This window comes from Morone saxatilis, unplaced genomic scaffold, assembly GCF_004916995.1.
Source record: "Morone saxatilis isolate NCDOM2014 unplaced genomic scaffold, NCSU_SB_2.0 Contig0, whole genome shotgun sequence".
NCBI classification, from domain to species: Eukaryota; Metazoa; Chordata; class Actinopteri; family Moronidae; genus Morone; species Morone saxatilis.
In genome coordinates this window covers 17,963,584-17,973,751 of record NW_023339650.1, presented here as the reverse complement: position 1 = coordinate 17,973,751, position 10,168 = coordinate 17,963,584, and the positions used below count along the sequence as shown (strand labels likewise).

At 39.9% G+C, this 10,168-nt stretch overlaps 1 protein-coding gene across 1 annotated transcript in view; it reads left to right on the top strand.

Annotated features, from left to right (window-relative positions):
* Positions 1-881: 881 nt before the first annotated feature.
* Positions 882-10,168, top strand: part of LOC118324724 (cadherin-18-like) — a 38,176-nt gene continuing 28,889 nt past the window's right edge. Inside the window, exon 1 of the mRNA XM_035657184.1 lies at positions 882-1,105. The gene's annotated coding sequence lies outside the window, so the exon portion shown is untranslated. The remainder of the gene's footprint in view (positions 1,106-10,168) is intronic.

The window sequence follows — 10,168 nt, the reverse complement described above, 5'->3', positions numbered from 1 at the left end:
TTAGTGGGAAAGTCTTAAGTGTTGCTGTGGAGACCCATCCAACATACTGTAAAGAGTTACCTATGTTTTTTGTTTAAAACTTTTAAGAACTATACTATTATATCAACTATTTATTAATTTAAAAAAAACATAATGTTAACTTGGAAACTCAAAGAGAGACTTTCTAATGCACTTAATGGAAGTAGGACAGGAAAGGAAAGCATTTTTGGCATGGGGGTGCAGGGTTTTAAACACTTATTCCCACTTTTGCTGCTAAAAATGAGAGTTTTCTCATGCTTTTAAAATGAAAAACAATAACTTCATCACTTTGGTACTGATAGTATTTTGTTAGAAGAAAATTAGTATTTTATACCATTTCCACAAGGAAATGAAAACAGAATTATATTTAGATAAATTATCGAACACTGAGTAACTTTATAATGTTATTAACTGGTAAATCCTCACAATTAGCTGAAAACACACACACACATTGCACAGTTTTTCTTCACCCTTGAAGCTCCATCCCACTGGGACAGACAGGGAAGGCAGGGAGTGTCAGGCATTTTGTGTGTGTGTGTGTGTGTGTGAATGTTGGTGTGTGTGTGTGTAAGAAAATGAGATCAGGATAACGTATCGCTTCCTGATCACTATCTTCTATAATCACGTGTTAACAGAGAAAGAGAGGAGAAGAGGAGGAGAGGGAGATAATGGAGAGAGAGTTAGGGGAAAGCACCGGGAGGACGGTCCGAGTCTGATAGCCGTGGATTGATCTGAAAACCGACCAATCGGGCGCCTTCCTCGGCCTGAGCCGCCGCAGTAGCCGGGCAGGATTGGAGGATGCTTCCGAGGAGAGATGCGCGCACAAGCACCGGCTCGGCTCTCTCGTCCCGTCGCCTCACTCACACACACACATACGCACAAGGGGAGAAAGAGAGACTATCGGCTCTCCACAAGCCGTGCAGTCAAGCTCTGCTCTGGAGAGGATGAAAGCGACAGGAGGAGGTAACTGAAAGAGAGACGGAGGGAGGGAGGGAGAGAGAGAGAAATGAGGAACAAACTCAAACTCTTGCGTATTTTTCACCTTTAGTCAGCGGCCATGTGTGTTCAGGGGAGTGCGCACAGACAGGTAAGAGAGAGAAATAAGTTTGTGTGTGTTTTCTGTGTTAGAGTGTTAAGTTTTTGCATTTGCACCTGTGCGCGTGACTGCGTGTGGCGCGGGCGTGCGCCTCCGCCTATACCGTGTTGTTTGAAAGAGCTGGTTAATAGGAGTCTTGTGCGCGAGGGGCATGTGCGCGCACTCTTAAGCGGTGAGTTTGTTTTCTGTGTGCGCATTTGCAACTGAAATTTGGCACTATGAGCACACAAAAAGAGACGAAGGGGGGGAAATAAGTAGAGGAGTGCGCACTTTCAGTCCTTTTATGGCTATAGTGAGTGCACTTGGCTCTAGCGCGCCTCAGTCTTTCCTCCTGGGGTGTTGTTGCAGCGCATCGGTGTAGTTATGAATGATAGACAGGCTGCTGTAACAGAGTGGGAGTTGGAGGCTATCCGACGCCTCGGATGCGCGTGCCGCACCAGGGTAGCCAGACTGAAATTTACGCGCACTGCAGGAAACAGGAGTCCACTCATTGACTGCAGCCTTTCTATAAGTCGAGCCTTCTCCCCCTCCGCACCAGATCGCATCTCTCTGTAGCGGGAGAGAGTGTGTGTGTGTGTGTGTGTGTCTGTGAGGAGAGAGTGAGAGAGAGAGAAGAGAGAGAGGAGAGAGAGCGAGAGAGAGAAAATAAAAACTTAAAGACGCCTCAGTCATCTGAAACGCAGTGACAGCCTTGTGTGTAGAAAGATGCGTGCCAGATGCTTAGCTGTCTCTGTTAATGTTGCATTGATTGGCTTCTGGTGAGCAAAAGGGAGAATTGTATGGCTGCCAGACCTCAGTATTGCGTTTGTCTCGCAAGGTGATCACCTCTCTGGTGTGTTTGCAAATGTTTAGATGGAAAGTGTCATGTGATTCAGTGGCATGTTGTTCGCTATAGAGTGTGAAAAAAAAAGAGCTGTGGATGGTGCTTTTCCCTGAGTAGTTTACAGAATGGCTTTAATATAGGAACCATTTGGCTGCCATGGGCTCCGTGATGCAGACAACATGCAAATGTTACTAAAAAAAAAACAGTGCTGAGGAAGTTTTAATGATTTTTCCCCCCTTTAATTGGTGACTGGGGACATTTATAGCAGTTTATATCCTTATATTTTTGAGACAACTGGCCAATTCCTTGCTTATGTCCAGCATATTGTTTCAGAACAACCTTTACAATAATATAAACAGTAGAAAAGCAGCAAATCGTCAGATTTAAGGAACTCAATCTAGCAAATGTTTGGCATTTTTCTTGATACATGTCTTATTCAGTCATCAAAATTGTTCAGCCCAAGACTGAAGATCAAGAATATTGTGTTTTGCAAATATCATGCATATTAACATACAATATGTAATATGCATCACATAAGCTCGTGTGGCATACCCTGAAGGCATCAGCCATGCATCCAATCATGTTTTTCAGTGGTAATTTAGTACCATGTACAAGCCATTATCACTCACTTTTTCCACTGAATTAAGCATCACACCTAAAGCATTAACATAGGTGAGTCTTGTGAAATTGAAGGCCACAGCGCAGTAGGCTATATGTTAGCTTTAAAAGCATGCTGTCTATCATCACTTCCATGGACATTATTATAGCACAACGAGGCAGCTGACTAAGTTCCAAGGAAGCCTAATAGTTGGTGCTTGAATTTGAGATGTACTGGTAACTAAATTGCTCAATTTAATCTGACAAGTGGAACAGTCTGGAATTGCATGACTACATATGAAAAAAAAGCCCAACACCAGCAAAAAACAAAAAAACAAATCTTAGAGGAGCAGGAATAGGTAAACACCCTTACATATGAAGCTAATCAATCAGAAAAACCTCACATAGTTGGTAATGTTTACTTGTTAAGTGGCTGAAATGTTAAATTATAGAAATTGTGATAGATTTTGTTCTGTTTTTTAATTAAACAATCTCACCTCTACAGTTCTCCCAGAACAAATAATCATTTGACCTATGGGAAGTTTTGATTTCACACGGACTGATTTTGAGTTCCTTCAGAGACTTGTAGGTTCTCCTTCTACAACAAAGAAAAGTATTCCACTATAAACGGGTCAGCACCTGCCTGAAAGCAATCCAATGCGAACTGCAAATGTTCTAAAAGGATAAAAGTAGTCTCACTACCCTTATTAGAAACTCTTTGTTGATATAATAGTATGCCTGTTTGTCCAGCCTGGGGATGTTCCCTCGTTTGAAAAGGGCACTGATCTAATTACACCATTATTAATCTCACTGAAGGCAGCAACTCTGGAAAATGTCTGTTTCACTCACAAACAGACTGCAGAGCTTGAATGTGTGTGATGTCGACATCATGATTACAGCATAAAGACCAACCTGTATGTTAATCACTGGAATCTCTGATTTGACACCAGTTACAAAAATCGTACCCTGAAGTGTTGCGTCAACTCATGTGTAAACAATTGTGCAATTATCAGTCACTCATTATGGTATGTTTGCTGCAGAGAAGGCATCTTAAACAGTGTCTACTGCTCAGCATGGTGGCAAGTTGGTGGAAACACCATTCAGTAATTGTTTGTCAAACTAGGCTCAATGGATACACTTTAGCAATCACTGAAAGGTTTTGTGCTTAATAACATGCCACTACTGTTTGATTATGAAAGAAGTTTGCAGATTCAGGAAATAGTTTGCGGATTTTGTCTTCAATGCGTAAAATTGACACGTGTTCAGTTAACAAGAATTTAGGGCACTTCAATAATTTTACACATGAAGTAGTCTCTCTCTCTATATATATCATAGCTTTCCAAAGAGCTGTTGTGAAGCTCAGTGTGGTCAGCAATGGGAATCACCATGTTTGTAGTCCTGACTCCATAGCCTCCTGCCTAATCCAAAAGTGGGCAAGTGAGGTGGAGTGTGAGTGGTGCTGAGGCAGGCCGAATGAAGTCTGGTTACTGAAAAAACAAACAAAAAAACAGCCACCTGTGATGGCATTCACCTGTCACTCAAAGACCAAGACAAAATCAGTTTTTTTGACCATTATGTAAACGTATTTATTTCTGCTGTAAAGTTGGACATATAAATATGGGTTATTATAGAGGTGGACTCACTTCTTTATCCAGCCTCAAATGGTGATTCAAGAAACTGAAGCTAAAACTTAATTTGCCAGCCACGATGTGTCACGTTCAACACCGGCAAATAAAAAAATAAGAAAAATTAATGTTCCTGGCTATTCTAAGTACCAACGTCCAGAACATCATAGACGGAAAAGGGACAAAGTGTGTCCACCCAGGGTGCCATGTTTCCATCACTGTAGATTGGAGTTGGAGTTGGAGATATATACCCGTGATTAATGCAGTCATTTGTCCCTGAAATAAATGCAGATTGTACCCTTTCACACTGAAGACAAAAGCTAGATGTTAGTGGGTGCTTTCCACTGTGAAAGGGGCTTAACAGAAAGCTCTGCTGCAAACTATAGTTGTGGAGTTTGAACGACGTGGGTTTTTAGCAGTCGGGGAGGCTCTAACAAAAGATGCTATCAAATTGCATTATGGAAATTGTAGGAGCCAGTTTCTTTTTAGCTTGACCCATACTAAGAATTAAATGTCAGGACATCTCTGCGTCTGATGCTTGAATTTCTCTCAGAAGTCCCTGAACTTCGTGGAAGTTGAATACTAAATCGCTGGAGCAGCCCTCATTAGGAACCTACTCGTAACGCTTTATCTAAATCGTGCCAAATCAATCTTAAACGCATGCAAGATGCATCATGAGGTAATGGTCCATGCAGAAGTGGTTCACCCCAGGTGGCTATAGTGTGAGGGCCACCATTGTGTTTTCAATCATATCACCAGCAGACTGACAGGAAAAAGAACAGTGGATTATTGTTCCAACAGCACATTCAAAGGGTCATTCAGGAGATGAATCATACATTACTCCAACCATTAACAGTCTCTTCACAGATAGCGAACAGAAACTGGTCATTCACTGTCTAGTCTGCCAAGACTGACAACATAGGGGTTTTTCTGCAAGTAAGAATCACAGCTTTGAAAAGTGTTGATCAGTCTTGTCAGTGATGCCATTTCTAAATCCAGGAATGCAACAAGGTTAAAATAATCCCCTGCTTCGAATGCTGCAGTGTGCTGTTATTGTGTGGTTTACAAAGATAAATGATGGATGCATTTTGTCATTAGATTTCTTAGCAGACATTCTACTCTGATGGGAATGTAAACACACACACAAATAAGTTCTCACATTGAGCTTCAAACATGCAGGAAATGTATTTTGAATTCCTGGCAGAAGCAACTGTTTATTTGGAATAGGTTGAAGAGGAAATTGATAGCATGAGCAGGGCTGAGTGAGGGGAAACGCGAGTGCTACCTTGTTAACGTTATGTTATTAACAGAAAATAAAATACTGTTTTATTGACAAAAGTGTTTCCGAAAGATTTCTTTGCATGAGCTTTGCAACAGAAATCAAGCTATATCACATAAAAAAATCTCTCAGATTGTGACTCTCTATTGTTTGTTCAATCTACGGTGAAACAGCCTCTCAGACTTTATAAGACTGCCAGTGTTAACTAGGCACTGAAATAGACATTAACCAATTGCATCCTGAAAGACTTTTTGTTTTCCCATACAGCATCTCCTAGGGAATAGTATAAATTGATAAAACCTGCTGTGTCATGGCATTTAGGAACAACAGATCCAATGGTATGGACATTAAAGTCCAATTTTCTGCTGTCATTTATGATATTCTCCTCTGTGGACCATACCGTATGTTCCACATGACCTGGTGTCCAGTTAAACTGATTCCAGTAAAGATTTTCAGTTACATTGTTTTGAGTGAGCTACCTACATTGATCACACTGTGGCAAAGCGTGTCTGCTACTTATTATTGTCTCTTATCCAAATATCAATAAAATGCACTTGTCAAATCATATTTATCCAAATAGAAATTATTGACAGATATTCTGGTTTTCTAGCACCACGAACAGTATTGTCTAGCACCACGAACAGTATTGTCTTTCAATGGGGACATTTCATTCAGGGGTCAAATTTCATCTAAACAGCAAATGTTTCAATACTCAGTATTTTTCTCTGTCTTTCTCTATTATAGTTCCCTGTTGGGAATTTGCATTGATGCCATAGAGTCCCATCATATAGAAAGGGCTTTTTAATGTAAAAAGGATCCATTTCAGTAGAACATTGAGAACTGACTCTTGCGGGATCATTATCAGCACAACTTACAGACCATGTGGTTCTAGAGACTAAAATAGGCTGCCGGACAAACAGCAATGGCCAATCAGGAGACAGCTGGTAAGAGGCAGAAGGTGTTTTCTATGAACTCATCATCTAGGTAGGTGTGGCCAAAATGCCTGGTATATATATAGAATATTAGAACACCTTGGAGGCATTTGGCTTATCTTGCTTTGAGGATAGTATTCTTGATTGAAACCCAACACACCTGGCTCATCAGTGCCATCAGGAAGAGAAAATATCAGGTGCTTTTTAAACTCATCATTTCTTGCCTCTGTTGTCATCTAGCGTACCTTTTTTTTTATTTAGAATTTCATTTCTTACAGTGGGACACAGAGCAGTCTGCATCTTGCTGACATTATTGCACTGGTTTTCTTCAGTATGGGTGAAAGCAGCATTAGAATGATTCATCTCCTGCTCTCACTGTCAGTGACGAATGGGCAGCTACGCGTTTCCTTAAAGAACACTCAGCACTATGAGAGGAAGTTCAAGTTAGATCGTGACTGAGCATTTTTAACAGCTATAGCATTAGAGCATTGTCATTTTGATCTGAGGAGAACACAATAAGGACTGTTTTTAGATTGACTATTTTTGAGGGCTTTTTCATGACAATGTTACATTTCTGTGTTTTTTCAACACTCGTTTGCTCTCAGTATGTGTCATTTATGCTTACGGGGACTCTACGGGGAAAATCTATATCTTCTCCTACTAACTCCCAGAAAAGGGCAGTCACAACTTTCCAGCCATTGCAAAACATTCTTGTACACATCAACAAAAGTCTGCAACACATCATGAGTCAGATTTAGTATAGTGTGATAGATGTGAATTACAAATAATTCAAAAATGAAAAGAAACAAACACCTATCATCTGTTTTGGCAAAATGTTTTATTTTAATGTAGACCAAAAAAAAAAATATGATGTAGCAGAAAGAAAACACTGTGACGTAAAAGAAAAAAAAATGCATCTGCAGTGGGAGATAAAAATATCCTCTGTCTGCATATTTGTTCACTGTTTCATGGGAAGAATGTCTTCGCAAACCATGAAAACGGAGCCATTTGATTGCCAATATGCTGCATGAATAGTTAATGTACTATTAGGGGGTTGGGTTTCCATCTCGCGTTTGTGAATGTTTGCTCAGAGACGTTCCCTTTCTTAAATAGCTCTTAAGGATGAACTGTCATTATGTAATCACTGTGCGTTTCTGCCTGGAATCCTCAGGGCTGCCTCCGAGTATTTTATTTAGTTCTCTGCTCAAAAGCATCAGGGCGGTGGGTACGTCTTTTGGTCACATTCAGGAGGTTTCAGCTTCTTCAAAAGGGAAGCCTGTGTTTTATTCACCTGGGTACATCCTTTATCATACTTATATCCCTCTGGATTTACACTCTGAGCTTTAGGCATTTCACTAACACTTTTGTATTCAACAATGTAGACATATACGGGTAGACATTCGGCATCCTGCTCAATGAGAGTTCAGCAGAAGATAAGCGTATTCATAGACAATACTGAGGTGAAAACTTCTGTTGACGAGGCAGCTTTTGTTGCAACTTTCACTAGAACATCAGTTCTACTTCAAAAAATGAAAAAAAAAATAAAGTGACTCACAGTATGCACTATGTTTGGAGATATCGGATTAATATATATTACTCAAGTTCAAGATATTCTTTTATGAGAAAAGTTGCATGTCACATTTCACTTTTGTCGAATTGAGTGGGTTTTGTAAAAAAAAATAAAAAATTAACCCTAAAACCCTGCAGGAGTTACCATATTTTACTCCAATGTAGAGAGACATTACAGTTACTACCTGAAAATATTGCTTGTACTCTAATATGGACTCTTAACTCAAAAGTCTTGTAGTGTCCCGACAGAGAGAGAAGGTGAGTCACGTCAGTTAGTTGTCGATGTCACAGTGCAAAGAGAAACCCTGATGTGTGGTGCTGATAAAACATTAGTGTGCCGTGCGCCTGTCAGACCCGCTCACCCTTCACGTGCAATGCCGGGACGTGGAAATGTGGGAGAGATGTTAATTGGACCGTGCCAACGGTTTATGAGGGTGAGAAGGAGAGGTGGGGAGGGAGGGGGGAGATGGACAGAGCGTCCCTACTGATTCACAGATCTGAGGTGGATGAGAGGCGAGCCGCGGGGGGCTGTCCACTAGAGTTAAGACGACAACTGGAATTTTAATGCTGCTTGAATACCTCTGAGGAAGGTTGAATGCAATGCTGAGTTTTATAAATAAGTAATAGATAACTAAATATATTCTTGAAGTCTAAATTCTATTTTAAGATCACATCTAGACAGTGTATATATGCACACGTGGATAGTGTGTGTACATGGTACAATAATGGGGTAAACAGCTAAGCCATTGGTTTAGTTTCATGCGGATGCGTTGACAGTATATTTTCTAAAATAATAGAAAATATTGGTTTATTAAAGTCAGTCAACACTGGCTGGCTCCATCGCTGCCATTGCTGTTAATGTTCCAGCTGAGTTGTGTAGTGTAAGCAGATTTTCTTAGAACACTCTCCAGAACTGTGATTGAACCATTCACTTTGTAGCAACATCTGCCTGCTTCCTCGCCCCAAGGACTGAGCTAGTGAGCTAGTGCACTGTTGCCAAACTGTCAACGCATGTGCCAAAGTGTCAAACAGCTCTCTGTGTATTGAAATGAATCTTGATGCGCCTAAACAAGTCGACCACCCTGTGCCAGGAACCTAATTTCAACCTTGACATCCAGCTCATAGCAGAACTAGTATTTTATTTAAGTTTATATCAGTCTAAGTATGGCTGCATGATTAACCATAGTGAAATTAATTAATCTTACTCTTCCATGGCAAGTATATTGTAGTGTTTGCACCAGCAGAGAGGTCTTTTGCATCATGATGCAGCTTGAACATGGCCCCTTCACATTTTCAAAAAATGCATTTAAATCCACATCTGTTACAACTCAAACTCTGTACATAACTGAGGGTTAATTACTATTTATACACTGTACGCCTTGATAAGAGTTGTTGCCCTGTACTCTGGGGCCTGCATTACTATGCAACACCACAGATTTCTTACAGGGTTTTCTTATTGGTCAAGAGTAAAGCTGTAATAATTAATTGATCATTCGATGAAAAGAATATGTATTTGTATAATTGATTATTTGCACAAAATGTCAGTTTTCTTAATCTTTTACAATATTAAACTGAATGTCTGTGAGTTTTGAGCTGGTGGTTAGATAAAATAAGACATCACCATGGGCTCTGGGAACTTTTGATGGCCATTTTAAACACTATGATTACTCAAGAAAAGAATCGATGAATGGATAATGAAAATAAATTATAGTTTCAGCCCTTAACTAAAGGGCAGCATAACACAGTTTTCTTTGGAAAAAGTCAAGCTGCTGTTGCAACGAACACTACCGGGAACCAACTGATTGTATAAAAAAGCGACTTAACATAAACAGTAATTCACCATTAAAAAATAAGATTTAGTGTTATGTGCTTCATGATCAACAATTGACAAACAAGTTAGGCACATATAGGAAAAAATAAGCATATCTTTCAAATCTTCCAGTTCATTCTCTCAAAGTAAAATATCCTACCAGGAAGAACAAAGACCAAACTGAGCCAGAAAAAAGGAAACCCCACTGGTGATTTAGAAAAAGAGGAAATAAACTGTGAGAGAATCATAATCTTGATTCAAGTGAGAAAGTGGTGATTCCCAGAGAATAATGCCCAGAAATAATCGATGATTTTCTTTGTTTTTCGTGATACTGCAGTAATTTTAGCTTTTAACATTTGTAATGATGCAAAAAAGAAAAAGAAACAAGACGTGAAAACACTATTGCCCCCCCCCCCCCC